The 17,174-nt window shown below is 34.2% G+C and overlaps 1 protein-coding gene across 1 annotated transcript in view; it reads right to left on the reverse strand.

Annotated features, from left to right (window-relative positions):
- Positions 1-16,645, reverse strand: part of LOC132755548 (protein yippee-like 2) — a 55,430-nt gene extending 38,785 nt beyond the window's left edge. Inside the window, exon 1 of the mRNA XM_060746428.1 lies at positions 16,488-16,645. The gene's annotated coding sequence lies outside the window, so the exon portion shown is untranslated. The remainder of the gene's footprint in view (positions 1-16,487) is intronic.
- Between the last annotated feature and the right edge of the window lie 529 nt (positions 16,646-17,174).

Consider the following 17,174-nt stretch of genomic DNA (forward strand, 5'->3'; position numbering starts at 1 on the left):
TTTGTCAGCAATTAAATATAACTGCAAATCGGCTCTTACTCGGCAGTAATTAGTGTAGCCGCTTTTTTCATGAAGAGACCAGTGCTAGTTTTTCATCAAGATGACCCTGATGTTCGAACTTATCTGAGCAATTACTTAGCAAGTTTGATTGCAATTGAGTCAAAAATGTGGCCACTAGAGTGTTAACAAGGTTTTTCCATATTTGAGCAATGTAACCTAGTTTTTGACCCCAGGTGACCCATATTTGAATTTGACCTTGAAATCATCACAACAAACTTTCAGAATAATTTCCAGGATATTTCGATCAAAACAGTAGCCACTAAAGTTTTAACAAGATTTTTCTAGTTTAAGCTCCTGTGACTTAGTTGACCCATGTAATTACCTTGACAAGCATCCTGACCCATTTTGATGATGATTGAGTCAAATATAAGACCACTAGAGTGTTAACAAGGTTTTACCATATTTGGACTTGTGACCTTGTTTTTGACACCAGGTAACCCATATTCAATCTTGACCTAGAAATCATCAAAACAAACTTTCAGACTAATTTCCAGGATATTTGGGTCAAAACAGTAGCCACTAGAATGTAAACAAGATTTTCTATTTTTAAATCCTGTGACCTAGTTTTTCATCAGAGATGACCCATCTTCGAACTCATCTGAGCAATTACCTAGAAAAGCATCCTGACATAGTTAAATGATGATTGAGGCAAAAATGTGACCACTAGAGTGTCAACGAACAAATGAGGACTATTGACAGATGACGGACAACGGACCATGGACAGACATTCAACAATCCTAAAAGCTCATCCTGAGCTAGCTCAGGTGAGCTAAAAATCAACTGTAAGAAAAATTCTTATAAAAGTAAAAATATTCAGTTTAAAAGAAGAAAGTAAATAGCCAATTGTAGCAAAAATAAAGCATATATCAAAACTATTACATTGAAGGTCAATGTCCATTATAAGTCAAGTTCAGTTCTCAGCACAGTTTCTCTGAAGGTCTTTAATTCAAAGGGTTGTATGTGTCATAAGTGTAGAAAATCCCTTAAGAAATAAACAAATTATTACCAGCAGGCTGAGCAGCCACAACAGAAATGACACCATGTATGTATACCAATAACAGCTCAATTTTTTTCAATGTAAGTCAGTCGAGCTAAAAATGATACATACAACAGACGTTTTCTAGTTACCAACTTGAACAATTTTACAAATCTAAGTATCTCTATCTCTAGAAAGGACCACCTTTTGATCATTCTATTTTAACTTGCATTTTATTTAACTGTTGGAGGGGATTTTATTTTCAGAAATAGGAGAAAACAAAAACTTTTTGGAGATGGCCAAAAATTTAATATAACTAGAAATGTGTTGTCACGCCATGGATGCCCACGCATGCAGCCAAAATTTCAAATGTTATAATATATAGTTCCAAATTTGTTTGCATAAACAATTTTTTTCATTCTAAGTTCAAAGCCCTTAACACCAGCAATTTTTCTACATGTTAACCTTTTGTAAATTGCATCAGGATAACTCTGTCAGCTATCATCTAATCATGACCAAATTTGAACTTGACCAGTGTATTCTTATGACATATATGTTAAATTTGACTTGAATATGTACCACTGTTGGGGAGATAATAAATGTAAACTGAAAATTTCCTTTTCTTCAAAGTTAAAGGGACATTTCTCTGCCAAAAATCATTGAACAATGATCAAATTCAAACTTGACCTGCACATTCCTTTGACATATCCATATGTCAAATTTAAGTTGAATGTGTAAAACTGCATGTTGGGGAGAAAATGAACAGAAACTAAAAATTTATTTTTTCAAAGTAAAGGGGCATAACTCCGTCAAAAATCATTGAACCATGTCCAATTTCAAACATGACCTGTATTTTCTTATATCAAATTTGAGTTAAATGTGTGCAACCGTTACTAAGATAATGAACGGAAACTGATGATTAAGGAATCACGGAAGGACGAAGGATGGAATGACGGAACAGGGTAAGACTATATGCCCCGGCCATTTTATGGCAGGGACATAAGAACAGTACTGCCATTTAACGATAAGTCCATAGAGTTTAATCAATATGTTGTTTTTTTTCTATTTTCAGATTTTGCAGCCATCATATTTATTGCTGACTGATCATTTGAGCAATTTTCATAGAGGACCATTGAAAGATCATTTCTGTTTGGCTTTTACACTGTTGACCAAAGGGTTCAAGATATATTAAATTAAATGTCAATGATGGAGAACTTACAAAGGACACTCGGTGATCACAACAAGCTCCCCTTGAGCACAATTGAGTATGCTGCACTGTGTTAAGGTGAACTAAAAAGCCATAGAAAGTTACAGTCTATTGACACCATTTCATCCACCTATGTCAACAAGCATACTATATCTATAGCCCATCTGTCAACATATAAATACAGATATCATAAATAGGTTAATGGTAGAGGACAATATTATGATTACCAGAGTTATTATTGTTATGGTCAGGAGAAAAAAAATCAATACACTCTGAATTAAGATAACTGTTATCAAAATACAGTAGAACACTCATGTAAAGTCTGATAACCTTTTATCTATATCATACAGAATAACTAATTATTATCACATAATTTACACCAGTTTAACTATAGTTATTATTATATAGTTAATTAGTTATTATACACCAGTTAAACCACCTTATTATAGACTTTGATACCTATACATAATTAATCAAAATGATTATTTAGTAACAAAACTGCAATATCTCAATGCTTATATGAAGTTTTTGTGAGTGCCTGACAAGAAAGTTTATAATAAGGGCTTGGAATTGTAGGGGGTCTTTGTAATTTAAATGACCTTTAAGCTCCCTCAAATATAACCCCCTACAAAACTTTCTTGGGCATAATAATCATCGCATAAGAATATGGTTGCACCTCTTTAAATTATAGTTCATTACATACCAATTGCTAAACCAGAGCCATTGCCTAGCTGGGGCCTGCATTCTCCACAAACACATAACAGAAAGAAAATTGTTAAAGCAATAAATACTCCTAAAAAACATTATCTTGTAAAAATTTCACATTTGGTTTAATCAACATGTCAGTTTTTTTAGAATATGCTTTTTCTGTCAAAGAATTTTGAATCAAATCCACAAATAAATTACAAAGTTATGACAATGTAAGCAAATTTCATAAATTTGACCTGGTCATGGTCTATATATAGCTATCAGGATAATTCAACATGTTGGTTTTGTCATATGTATTCTTTCATCCAAGTATGAATCAAATCCATACATAAATAACAAAAAATTATGACAATTTTACAAAATTCAATAATCTAATTGACCCTGACATTCATGGTCATTTAAAGCTCAAGGTCAAGGTCAGTTCAACCTTTTAGAAGATCTTGTCCAAAAGATTGTTTTATCAAAGTATGAAGATCGATTATTCATTTATTAATTACCACGCATGAAAGTTAATTATCAGTCAATTACAGCATTAAACAAGAACTGTCGGAGGACAGTAACGCTCGACTATTTGAAAAGTTGTCACAAGGGTGTTTCATTGAGTATAATAATGCTTACCTATATGAATACATAAAATATTTTGAAAAAGTATAAAGGCTTTTAAGGTGTTTTATCGAGTAAATTATGAATGCATAAAATTGTCCCAAAAAAGGCACAAACCCTTCAGTAGTTATGGAGATTATAACCAGCTTACAAGCAAAACCTTTACCAAGAATTTCTAAGCCGAAAAAGGGGCATAATTATGAAACAAGATTGCATTTGAGAAAAATGCTATGCCACCGCATTTAAATACAACACAAAATAGTGGTGTAGGAACAGATTTTTTTTGTTTCTATACAATTGAAGATTGTCATAATGCATAGATCACTGACCTATCTAATTCTTATTATCAGATTAGTGGTTAAATCTATTGTTAATCCAATAAAAGATCAGAGTAGGAATATATCAATGCACTTGAGTCTAGTGAATTTGGTGGTGAAGGTCATATTTCACACAGCCTAAATTTCATGACTACATCAAAGGACAACACAGTAAGACACTTTGTCAAAATCTAGGTCAGCTGATATCAAAGTTCACTTCACATCTTAATCTGTGCACATGGTTCAATTTCATAGCTGTACATCAAAGCACAAGAAAGTAGGTCACATCATCAAAATCTAGGTCACCTGATATCAAAGTTCAATTTTACAACTAAAACTGTGCACACGGTCAAAATTTCATTGCTGTACATCAAAGGACAAGAAAGTAGGTCACTGTCCCCTTGGGCAAGGCAAAATTTTGACCCAATGGTTTAATTCAAAGCAATCTTGATACAGGTCCACCAAACAACATTTCAAGTCAAATATCTGTTTTTACTATGTGTACATAATGAGAATCACTGCCCCCGGGCAGGGCCAATTTTGACATGGTGGCATAAAAAAACAAATCAAATCAAGAGTTATGAGACTTGTGCCAATCATGTAAGATAATCACAGAGAACAAGTGTGTGAAGTAAAAGAATCAATCCAATTTCTTAAATGCAAAAACTTAACCAAGAATTTCTAAGTCGAAAAAGGGGCATAATTATGCGAAAAAGCAAATCAGAGTTATGGGACTTGTGCCAATCATGTTAGATAATCACAGAGAACAAGTGTGTGAAGTTTCGATCCATTCCCTTCAGTAGTTATGGAGATACCAGCTTACACCACAGGGATGCCAACGCCGGCAAATGGGTGACTGCATTAGCTTGATTATTCTGTCAATGTCATTAATGAGCCAAAGTCAATTTAAGTTTAAATTACATGAAGGTCTTATCCTAAAGAATGTTGTATCTTAATATGAAGTCAATCCATTCATTAATAACAAAGTTAGAGCCAGTTACAGCAACAAGTCTGACTCAGGGCCATGATGGCCCTAGATCGCTCATCTGACTTATCAAACTCATCCAAACAATTACCTAGACAAGCATTCTGACCAAGTCTCATAACAGGTGAGTCTAAAATGTGACCACTACAGTGTTAACAAGGATTATCCATATTTGAGCAGTGCGACCTAGTTTTTTACCCAGGTGACACATATTCAAACTTGACCTAGAAATCATCAAAACAAACTTTCAGACCAATTTCCAGGATACTTGGATCAAAACAGTAGCAACTAGAGTGTTAACAAGATTTTTCTATTTTTAGCTCCGGTCACCTAGTTTCACATGTGATTTCGAACTCATCCAAGCAATTACCTAGACAAGCATCCTGACCAAGTTTGATGATAATTGAGTCGAAAATTTGCCACTAGAATGTTAACAAGGTTTTTCCATATTTGGGCGGTGTGACCTAGTTTTTCATCCAAGATGACCCATGTTCGATCTTGACTTAGAAATCATCAAAACAAACTTTCAGACCAATTACTGTAACCCAATTTATATTCGCGAATACAAATTTTCGCGTTTTGTCGAGGTCGGACATATTCGCGAATATTAATTTCCGCGTTTTCTTGATTTCCGAAAAAAAATTATTCGCGGATTGGAAAGTCCGATGGGGCCGTAAAATCCATTAGCCGACTATTAATCTTCAATAATTGAGGTCATTATTGGTATCTTAATTGGGATTAAAATACGCTAGCCTTATATTGTATTGGTAAGTGGATTGTGATCACAATTCAACAAAACATTTTCTCTATATATGTACATGTATACATCGTTCGTCTTCATTTCTAAACATGTTGTTGAAATGGTGGTAAATTAATTTCAACATCTTATTTTCAAATCATATTAATATTTGTACCCACAGTTTATCTAGAAAAGTCTTTAACACATTCAATTTAAGCGTTTCATAAAAAAATATACCTTCTCCAATCAGGGATCGAGCCCACGCCGAGGAAATTATGTTATATGAGTCCGCAATCTAAACAGGCTGTTAAGTTCGACGGGAAAAAATAGATACTTGTATGAAACCATCTTGTTTTTCACTGTTTGTAATTATGTACGCCCAATACTCTTTTGTGATGCTTGATAGGTTTATACCACCTTTGTCATAACAATTCACTCAAACAATTATTTTATAGGATCCAAAAAACAATAGCCTTTTGTGATGCTCGATAGTTTTCCCAATTTTGTCAAAAGATTTATTCAAACATTTATTTTATAGGGTCCAAACTCGACTGGAAAAAAGCTGGACTTCTAAAGTAAGTGCGAGTACTTTGTGTATAGAAGTGTAAATATGAACAAACTTAAAACTGACACATGCTCCGTATAGTACCCTATACGGAACGTGATTGACAATAGGCCTACTAGTACTTCATAAACTGTATTAAAATGTGGATGTTTATTTTGATTGCTATATTGACATAGAGTTCTTTTGATATTTATAAAACAGAAGTTGTTTACTTAGTTTGTGTTTTTATTGCTTTATGACAATATTCATAACAATACATTACTTCCTAACAGGTGCCCGTAAAATTCGAATATATCCGGTTAAGTAGCTTTGCATGAACATCGTCTCAAATAAAAATTTCTCTCCAATTTATACGCGAAATCGTGCGGACTTATTCGCGCAAACAAATATTCGCGCTTCGTGGCTATCCGCGAATAAAGCGAATATTAATTGGTCGCGAATATTCGTTGGGTTACAGTAACAGAAAATTTGGATCACAACAGTAGCCACTAGAGTGTTAACAAGATTTTTCTATTTTTAGCTCCTGTGACCTAGTTTTTCATCCGAGATGTCCCATGTTCAATTTATTCCCAGCAATGACCTAGACAAGTTTCCTGACCAAGTTTGATGACAATTGAGTCAAAATTGTGACCACTAGAGTGTTAACAAGGTTTTTCAATTTTTAGCTCCTGTGACCTAGTTTTTCATCCGAGATGACCCATGTTCAAACTTATCTGAGCTATCACCTAGACAAGCATCTTGATCAAGTTTGATGATGATTGATGCAAAAATGTGACCGCTAGAGTGTTAACAAGGTTTTTCTATTTTTAGCTCCGGTGACCTACTTTTTCATCCCAGATGACCCATGTTCAAACTCATCCGAGTTATCACCTAGACAAACATCTTGACCAAGTTTGATGATGACTGATGCAAAAATGTGACCGCTAGAGTGTTAACAAGGTTTTTCTATTTTTAGCTCCGGTGACCTACTTTTTCATCCCAGATGACCCATGTTCGAACTCATCCGAGCTATCACCTAGACAAGCATCTTGACCAAGTTTGATGATGATTGATGCAAAAATGTGACAGCTAGAGTGTTAACAAGGTTTTTTTATTTTTAGCTCCGGTGACCTACTTTTTCATCCGAGATGACCCATGTTCGAACTCATTCAAGCTATCAACTAGATAAGCATCCTGACCAAATTTGATGATGATTGATGCAAAAATGTGACCGCTAGAGTGTTAACAAGGTTTTTCTATTTATAGCTCCGGTGACCTAGTTTTTCATCCGAGATGACCCATATTCGAACTCATCTGAGCTATAATCTAAACAAGCATCCTGACAAAGTTTGATGATGATTGGGTAAAAAATGTGACCACTAGAGTGTTCACAAGGTTTTTCTATTTTTAGCTCCTGTGACCTAGTTTTTCATCAGAGATGACCCATGTTTGAACTCATCCAAGCAATTGACTAGACAAACATTCTGACCAAGTTTGATGATGATTGGTTAAAAAATGTGACCACTAGAGTGTTCACAAGGTTTTTCTATTTATAGCTCCTGTGACCTACTTTTTCATCCGAGATGACCCATGTTCGAACTCATCCGAGCTATCACCTAGACAAACATCCTGACCAAGTTTGATGATGATTGGGTCAAAAATGTGACCTCTAGAGTGTTCACAAGGTTTTTCTATTTTTTGCTCTTGTGACCTAGTTTTTCATCCGAGATAAGCCATGTTCGAACTCATCCAAGCTTTCAACTAGATAAGCATCCTGACCAAGTTTGATGATGATTGAGGCAAAAATGCGACCGCTAGAGTGTTCAGAAGCAATTGTGGACGTACGACGTACGACGGACATTCACCGATCCTAAAAGCTCACCCTGAGCAAGCTCAGGTGAGCTAAAAAGCTGAAAATTTAAACAATTTGATCTTCAAGGTCAAGAGGGTCAAGGTCTTCTGGTTTACTTGAAGGTCTATCTTAAAAAATTGTTACACTGTGTTCAAGTTTGAAGACAATTCATTCATTAAAGTAATGAAAGTAATAGCCAGTTACAGAAAAAAATGGAGCAAAATTTAGACATTTGACTTTGAAGGTCCAGATCACTTATGAATGAAGGTCAAGTTAAGTCTGGTCTACTTGAAGGTCTTGTCTGGCCGAGTATCAAAGACAAAACACCAGAACTTAAAAAGTTATGATCAAGGTTAAAGTTTGCTGATGTTAACGGGAATGCCATTCGTTCGTTCACTGACTGTAACAATTAATACCTCTAATTTTTTTTTTAGAAAAAAAAAAGAAAATAAAAGTCAAGCTAAATATAATGGCCAACGTTTTCAGATGGCACAATGACCTGACTGTTATAGCTTAAATTTTATTTTTGAAAAAGTCTAACTTAACAAAATGACATTTGAGAGATAGATTAGAATATTTTTCAAGTTATTCTACTATTTTTCACCGCCTTCATTTGATAAATATTTTCTCAAGTTAACATGTATAAAGCTATATATCTACTGCAAAAATTATTGTTTAAATTCTAAAAAATTACCTCCAAAATGCTTGTATGAAGCTTTATACCCTTTAAAGTTCCAGTCAAAACAACAGAATGATTTCTATGATTATATTTTACTTATTTAGAAGTCAACACAAAAATACCCTCAAAACCCTAAGAAACCATTTCTAAATGAACTCCATCTGGAACCTACCTCATCCTCAACCCAAATTTAAGTAATTTAATTATGTCTTAAAAATATTTTATAAAGTAAGTACTAACTTAAAAACTTAAGCTACTTCTTTTAACATAATTTAATAATTACTTTTTTCTATTTCATCAGAAAAATATTTTTTTTTTTTCTATATCATCAGAAAAATAATTACTTTTTTTTTCTATAATTATCATCAGAAATAGATCAGTTTGCTAAACAAAGAAAGTTTTAGCTGAGTTCATAATGTATTATCTTGCGAACCAGCTGTTGTTATGTTGTTAACTGTTATAAACATGACCTACAAACCTAGTTTCACTTGTTTACAATCTAGATACAGCTTATACCTTCAGGCACTGATCGACACAGTGTACAATAGGTACATGTATTCACTTTATTCATTTGAAAGATCATTAGAGTATTGAATGACTTTAACAAAAAATTGTATAAATCAGAGTAAATTTCACATTCAATCAAATCTATATACTGAGCTGTGATTTTAATAAACTAAGCATATTGCATTTAGTTTAAACATATTTTATTCATCAATTTTTACAAGCATGTAACATTTTTACATCACAATATATATGGATTGGAAAACAAGCATAACACTTATATTAATTCCTTTCCATGATGGAGTTTCGTCTTTGTTATTTCACTTTATATGATCAGTGCATGTTTTTAAGTTCAAAATTGATCTAAATTTATAATTTTTCGGAAGGTTTTTCTTGATTTTTTGTTTATTCATTTTCCCTTTTAATAAAAAAAAAGAGAGAAGAAAATAAAAATAATAATAACAATAAAAAAAAAAAAGTTGTGTCACACAGTTTGTCATGGAAATACGATGTTTAAAACGCTGAGTCGGGAATTATGAATCGAAACGCTTTGATGCTTCAATGAAGCTCTGGACAAGTGTGAACAGATTCTGATTGATGTCCATACTTAGGCGATCATTGCCGAAAAGAAGATTATTAAGGGTTGGGGCACAGGGTAGGTCGTCAAAGAATTGCTGACGTATGATATGGTACTTAGGACAACTGAGCAGAAAGTGGGAAACAGTTTCTATGGCACCACATGTACACAAAGGAGACGAGATTAAGTTTCTCCTATGTAATTCGAAATTAAGAGAGCTGCATATTGCATTTATTAACCTCTAAGATTTGTATGTTTAATAAGTACGTATTATAAGTATGATGTATTATCTAGTCACAGCTTAAATCTATAAAGCAAATTATATAGACCTCTTTCTATACATAATTCAGAGTAAAACAGATATAATCTTTTCTTTATTTCTATCAATTAAGTCATGATTTGTTCAAATTTTACTAACTAAAGAATTTTTATTTATTCACTGGGGCATTTTATACAGTCAAATAATTATTAACACAACATCTTAGATATTATAGAGATTGAAAGTAGAAAATCTAACATGTGACTATTGATGAAAGTATTTACTTGACACCTGATGGAGAATATTGCCTTTTTTTCATTTTATATAATATCATGTCTGACAATCAGAATCAATTTTAGAATACCCATTTACATAATAAATATTATCCAACTGTATATATTATATAATAAATTAATATATAAACAAGGGGGCCATTGGCCCCAATGTGCTCACCTGAGTATAAAATGCAATTGATATACAAAAGTGAAGTTACATTTTAGGTCTAAAATTCAATTTTGACCCTAGGGCTATAAATTGAACAATCTTGGTAGAGTTCCACTACATAATGCCTCATGCCAAAGATCTTACCTCTAGCCTTTGTCAATTCAGAGGAGAAGATTTTAAGATTTAACTTATATACATATAAGGAAAACCTTATAATGACCTATGACCAATTTTGACCCCAGGGCTAAAATTTGAACAACTTTGGTAGAGCACCTATAGATTATACCAATTATCTAAGCTCTAAGCCTTGTACCTTCAGACAAGAAGTTTTTTAAGTTTTTATTATACACATATCAGGAAAACCTATGATCCCCGGGGCGGGGCCAATTTTGACGCCAGGGCTATAATTTGAACAACTTTGGTAGAGGACCTATAGATAATATTATATACCAAATATCTAAGCTCTAAGCCTTGTACCTTCAAACAAGAAGATTTTATTAAGTTTTTATTATATATATAAGGAAAACCTATGATCCCCAAGACGGGCCAATTTTGACCCAAGGGCTATAATTTGAACAACTTTGGTAGAGCACCTATAGATAATATTAAATACCAAATATCTAAGCTCTAAGCCTTGTACCTTCAAACAAGAAGATTTTTTAAGATTTTACTATATACAAATTATAAGGAAAACCTATGACCCCCTGGGGCGGGGCCATTTTTGACCCCAGGGCTATAATTTGAACAACTTTGGTAGAGGACCTATGGGTGATATCATATACCAAATATCAAAGACTAGGCCTTGTACTTTCAGACAGGAAGATTTTTTAATTTTGCATTTTTTAAACTCCTTTTCTGGCACCGTGACCTACTTATGCAACAGACTGGAACCATTTGAACAACGTTGGCAGGGGACCACCCAAGGATCATTCCTGTAAAGTTTGGTGACTGTGCAGTCATTGGTTTCTGAGGAGATGTTGTTTAAAGAAATTGTTGACGACGCACGGCGACGGACAGTGGGGCTTTAGGTGAGCTAAAATTCTTAAGAACAATATTTCACAGAAAACTTGCATTTATAATAAAGAGGCATAACTACTTTGATCATCAATATTTCAATGATAAAATCATTGCAGAAAATTCAGAACTTGTTTTTTTTTTTGTGTTTTGATAGAACGTAAATTTGCATGCCAAATAACACAATCACTTAAATCCTTTTCTTAAAAAAGTCTCAGCATAACTGGAGCAACAGTATGTTGATAGTAGCAAAAATTTAACTTATTCTGTCTTTTTGATACAACATGTTTACAAGACTACTTATTCTGTCTTTTTGATACAACATATTTACAAGCCTAATAGAAACACAATTATTGAATTCCCCTTCAAAAGTAGTCCAGCACAAGTCATACTAAAAATTTCCACAACCCCCCCCCCCCCCCCCCCAAAAAAAAAAACAACAAGAGGGCCATGATGGCCCTGAGGTCGCTCACCTGTATATAGGCCTGCCACCCCCCCCCAAACGTTGCAGGGCCAATTTAACCCAAGGGCTTTTATTTGCACAAACTCGGTAGACACCCATAAGAAGATGTTTCATGCTAAACATCTAAGCTCTAGCTCATTGGGCTTTATGAAAGAAGATTTTTTTTTAAGTTTTTACTATACACATATAGTTAAAAACAATGACACCCCTGGGGCCGGACCAGTTTTGACCCCAGGGCTTTTATTTGAACAAACTTTGTAGACACTTACTAGAAGATGTTTCATGCTTAATATCTAAACTCTAGCTATTTGGGTTTTTTCAAAGAAGATTTTTAAGTTTTTGCTATACACATATAAAGAAAATCAATGACCCCCGGGGCGGGGCCAATTTTGACCCCAGGTCTTTTATTTGAACAAACTTTGTAGACACTCACTAAAAGATGTTTCATGCTTAATATCTTAACTCTAGCTATTTGGGTTTTTTCAAAGAAGATTTTTTAAGTTTTTGCTATACACATGGAAAATCAATGACCCCCGGGGCGTTGCCAATTTTGACCCCAGGGCTTTTATTTGAACAAACTTGGTAGACACCTATTAGAACATGTTTGATGCTAAATATCTTAGCCATAGCTCTTTGAGTTCTTTAAAAGAAGATTTTTTAAGTTTTTACTATATGCATATAGGGAAAATCAATGATCCCCCGGGGCGGGGCTAATTTTGACCCCAGGGCTTTTATTTGAACAAATTTGGTAGACACTTATTAGAATATGTTTCATGCTAAATATCTTAGCTGTAGCTCTTTTGGTCCTTTAAAAGAAGATTTTTTATGTTTTTACTATATGTATATAAGGAAAATCAATGACCCCCCGGGGCGGGGTCAATTTTTACCCCAGGGCTTTTATTTGAACAAACTTGGTAGACATCTATTAGAACATGTTTGATGCTCAATATCTTAGCCATAGCTCTTTGAGTTCTTTAAAAGAAGATTTTTTAAGTTTTTACTATATGCATATAGGGAAAATCAATGACCCCCTGGGGCGGGGCCAATTTTGACCCCAGGGCTTTTATTTGAACAAACTTGGTAGACACCCATTAGAACATGTTTCATGCTAAATAACTTAGCTCTAGCTCTTTTGGTTCTTTAAAAGAAGATTTCTTCAGATTTTACTATATGCATATTGGGAAAATCAATGACCCACCGGGGCGCGGCCAATTTTAACACCAGGGCTTTTATTTGAACAAACTTGGTAGACACTTATTAGAACATGTTTCATGCTAAAAATCTTAGCTCTAGCTCTTTTGGTTCTTTAAAAGAAGATTTTTTTAAGTTTTTACTATATGCATATAGGGAAAATCAATGACCCCCCTGGGACGGGGCCAATTTTGACCCCAGGGCTTTTATTTGAACAAACTTGGTAGACACTTATTAGAACATGTTTGATGCTAAATATCTTAGCCATAGCTCTTTGAGTTCTTTAAAAGAAGATTTTTTAAGTTTTTACTATATGTATGTAGGGAAAATCAATGACCCCCGGGGGCAGGGCCAATTTTGACCCCAGGGCTTTTATTTGAACAAACTTGGTAGACACTCACTAGAAGATGTTTCATGCCAAATATCTAAGCTCTAGCTCTTATGGTTTTTTAAAAGAAGATTTTTTAAGTTTTTACTATATGCATATAGGGAAAATCAATGACCCCCCGGGGCGGGGCCAGTTTTGACCCCAGGGCTTTTATTTGAACAAACTTGGTAGACACTTATTAGAACATGTTTCATGCTAAATATCTTAGCTCTAACTCTTTTGGTTCTTTAAAAGAAGATTTTTTAAGTTTTTACTATATGCATATAGGGAAAATCAATGACCCCCCGGGGCGGGGCCAATTTTGGCCCCAGGGCTTTTATTTGAACAAACTTGGTAGACACCTATTAGAACATGTTTGATGCTAAATATTTTAGCCATAGCTCTTTGAGTTCTTTAAAAGAAGATTTTTTAAGTTTTTACTATATGCATATAGGGAAAAATCAATGACCCCCTGGGGCGGGGCCAATTTTGACCCCAGGGCTTTTATTTGAACAAACTTGGTAGACACCCATTAGAACATGTTTCATGCTAAATATCTTAGCTCTAGCTCTTTTGGTTCTTTAAAAGAAGATTTTTTAAGTTTTTACTATATGTATATAGGGAAAATCAATGACCCCCCGGGGCGGGGCCAATTTTGACCCCAGGGCTTTTATTTGAACAAACTTGGTAGACACTCACTAGAAGATGTTTCATGCCAAATATCTAAGCTCTAGCTCTTACGTTTTTTTAAAAGAAGATATTTAAAGTTTTTTCTTTTGGTTGCCATGGCAACCAGAGTTCTGCATGGAATTAAATTCTTTGAACAATTTTTAAAGGTGACCACCAAAGGAACATTCCTGTGAAGTTTGGATGAAATTGGCTTAGTGGTTTATGAGGAGATGTCATTTAAAGTAAAAGTTTACGGACGGACGGACGGACGGACGGACGACGGACGGACGACGGACGAAAAGCGATCACAAAAGCTCACCCTGTCACTTTGTGACAGGTGAGCTAATAAAAAAAGCTTATAAAAATGCCAGAACTCAATAAACATGTAATCTATGTTTGTCCTACAGATACAATGTCCAAAGTAAAATGAGAACAATGAAATTGATCATCATTTACATGGCCTGCTAAAACCTCTATTGAGGTCAATGAATTCAAGCAGATTGAATACAAGCTACATGTAATGCCCTACAGCACAAAAACTATCAACTAAATCATCCTTTAAATAATAAAATTGATATACCGTTATATACTGTAAATGAATATTACTTTAGGAAAAACTAAAATGAGACTAAGCCTTAATTAAACATAAAGACAAAAAACACAAAAAAAACCCCACCTTTTTTATTCAAGTGTGAAAACTCTGCCAAAAATCATTCAAGCAGAAAACCTGTGTTATATGTGCACAGTGCAAGTGCTTGAGCTACCGATCAATCCTGCAAAGTTGCATTGAAATTACATTTGTGGTTAGAAAGAAGTAGTACAGACAAACTTTAAAAATAAAAAATCATTTAGGGCCATAACTCTGACAATAAAATATGCACAACTATACTTGATTAAAGTTTGGATGAAATTGCACCTGGAGTTTCTTAGGAGCACTCCAGACAACCTACATGTATAACATAACCGTTTTCATTGAAAAGCCTCCAGTTATAAGTTCAAACTGCTATGAAACGATGAAAAATGCTTCAATATTAATGAAACTTGGCACAAATTTTGACTGGACCATAGCCTCTGTAACAGCATGCCCAATCTTACATTTCCTGTTACCATGGCAACGTAGGGGAACATCTCAAAATTGCCAAAAATCACTCTTTTGCAACATTTTTTTTCCGTCAAAACTAATTTCAAAGTACTGCAACTTCTCAATGGATTGAGAGATATTCAGCATTGGTAACACGTTACCTTAATATCGACCTGAGGCCATTTTTAGCCTGTCACACGTCCAAAATTGTCTTGGCGATGATGGGGGCTATGTCCCCCTTAAAACATCCAAACAGAAGGAGGCACATCCCCCATTCTGGCAACCCTTTGATTTACCTTTTTAATAGGGGGTGGTGCCGAAAGAGACCACTTTTTTCAACAACAGTTCTCAAACGAAAAACAGTGTTTATTATGGGGTTTGAGGCCTCAAAATGGGGGGGGGGGGAAAGCCATCAAAACATGTCTATATGAGGTAAAAGGTGGGTCATCATCATACTGTATATATTATTTAATATACCGTATGTGTTCCTATTTTAACATAACCCCAGGGGCGTACATTTTTTCAAAAGGGGGACACTAATTACAACTATAAAATGTGCTGTAAAATAATTATGTTTATTAAAGATACAATTAAATAATAAAGGTCAGTTATCATTCTTAAGATCTAATATATGGCCAGGTACAAGATTTTTTTCTCCTTTTTCCATAGTGCTGATAATTATTAGTAACAAAATTTTAATTGACTGTCTTATTTTTTTCACACAACAAGTTAGAGTATTGATGGGTTTTTTTTTTGTATGATGTATTAATGAGCCGTACACATGCTGTGTGATGTTTAAATACATGTCATGATGTGTGTGCAGCATCTTGGTGAGAAGGGTAAACATTATAATATGTGGCAAAAGTATTTGGTCTAGAAAATATGCGAGTACGCGAAATGTGCCTGGGACAATAGATGCATCTTGGTATTTAACATAATTTGACCTATCTAGAGTAGGATTTGATCATACAGTAGACAATGTGTGTAATACCTACTCCAACTAATTAGACTTGTCAAAGGGCGCTGTCTTTTTCCAACGGCAACGGTTTGACAGTGAGAAAAAAAGTCTGTAAAATGGGTCAAACCGTTCACGCCGAATTAATTAGGCTAATATACCAAGGAGTCAAACCTTCATGATTTTATACAAACCTAGTAAGGTCAAGGTTGAATAAAAATTATGGAAACAACAAAAATAATGAAGGTTAACAAACTGTAAATTTTTTAAAAATCTTTCACTGAAAATCCTACCTGTAAAGACAATCTTTCAGCAACAGCTTAAACAGTTGACACAGTATCCTACTCTCTCAATATGCAGAAAGACGGGTGAACAAACTGGAAATAGGACTCGAGAAAAACAATAACAAACATTAATAATGTGCTGCGCAGTGTCTGACGTATGTACCACGTGGTTTTAATATCAAAATCCATAACAAAACCACGTGATCTAAGAACGAAATAAAAATATATACATTTGTATAAACAGTACTGACCGACTTACAACGCTTCTTTTTCCTAAAAAACACAATTGTTGTGTCTAATTGTACTGGGGGATATTTGAACATATTTGGCCTCGTCTCTCTACTTTTTTGGCATTTTAAATTACCATACTGCAGTATACAGTATTCAAGGGAAACAAAGTAATGTTTAACACAATTGAATATATAGCAGTAGGTCTAGTCACGTCCCTTGATTTTTTCTGAACTTTTTTTTTCTTATTAGAGATCTACCTATAATCATTAGATAAAAGTTTAATATGTACATAATATGTACATATTAAACTATTATCATAATGACGATGATATTTATGATGGACACACCAATAGTCTCGTTGAATGATCCCACACCCTTGGTGTCAGTGCATGTACTTACAATATTTAATAAGAATTTGGGTGTGTGGCTTTTACTGCCTTTATCACACACCCGTGCCGATTTTGC

Source organism: Ruditapes philippinarum, unplaced genomic scaffold, assembly GCF_026571515.1.
Source record: "Ruditapes philippinarum isolate M1 unplaced genomic scaffold, ASM2657151v2 ctg2558_1_1_1_1, whole genome shotgun sequence".
Lineage (NCBI taxonomy): Eukaryota > Metazoa > Mollusca > Bivalvia > Venerida > Veneridae > Ruditapes > Ruditapes philippinarum.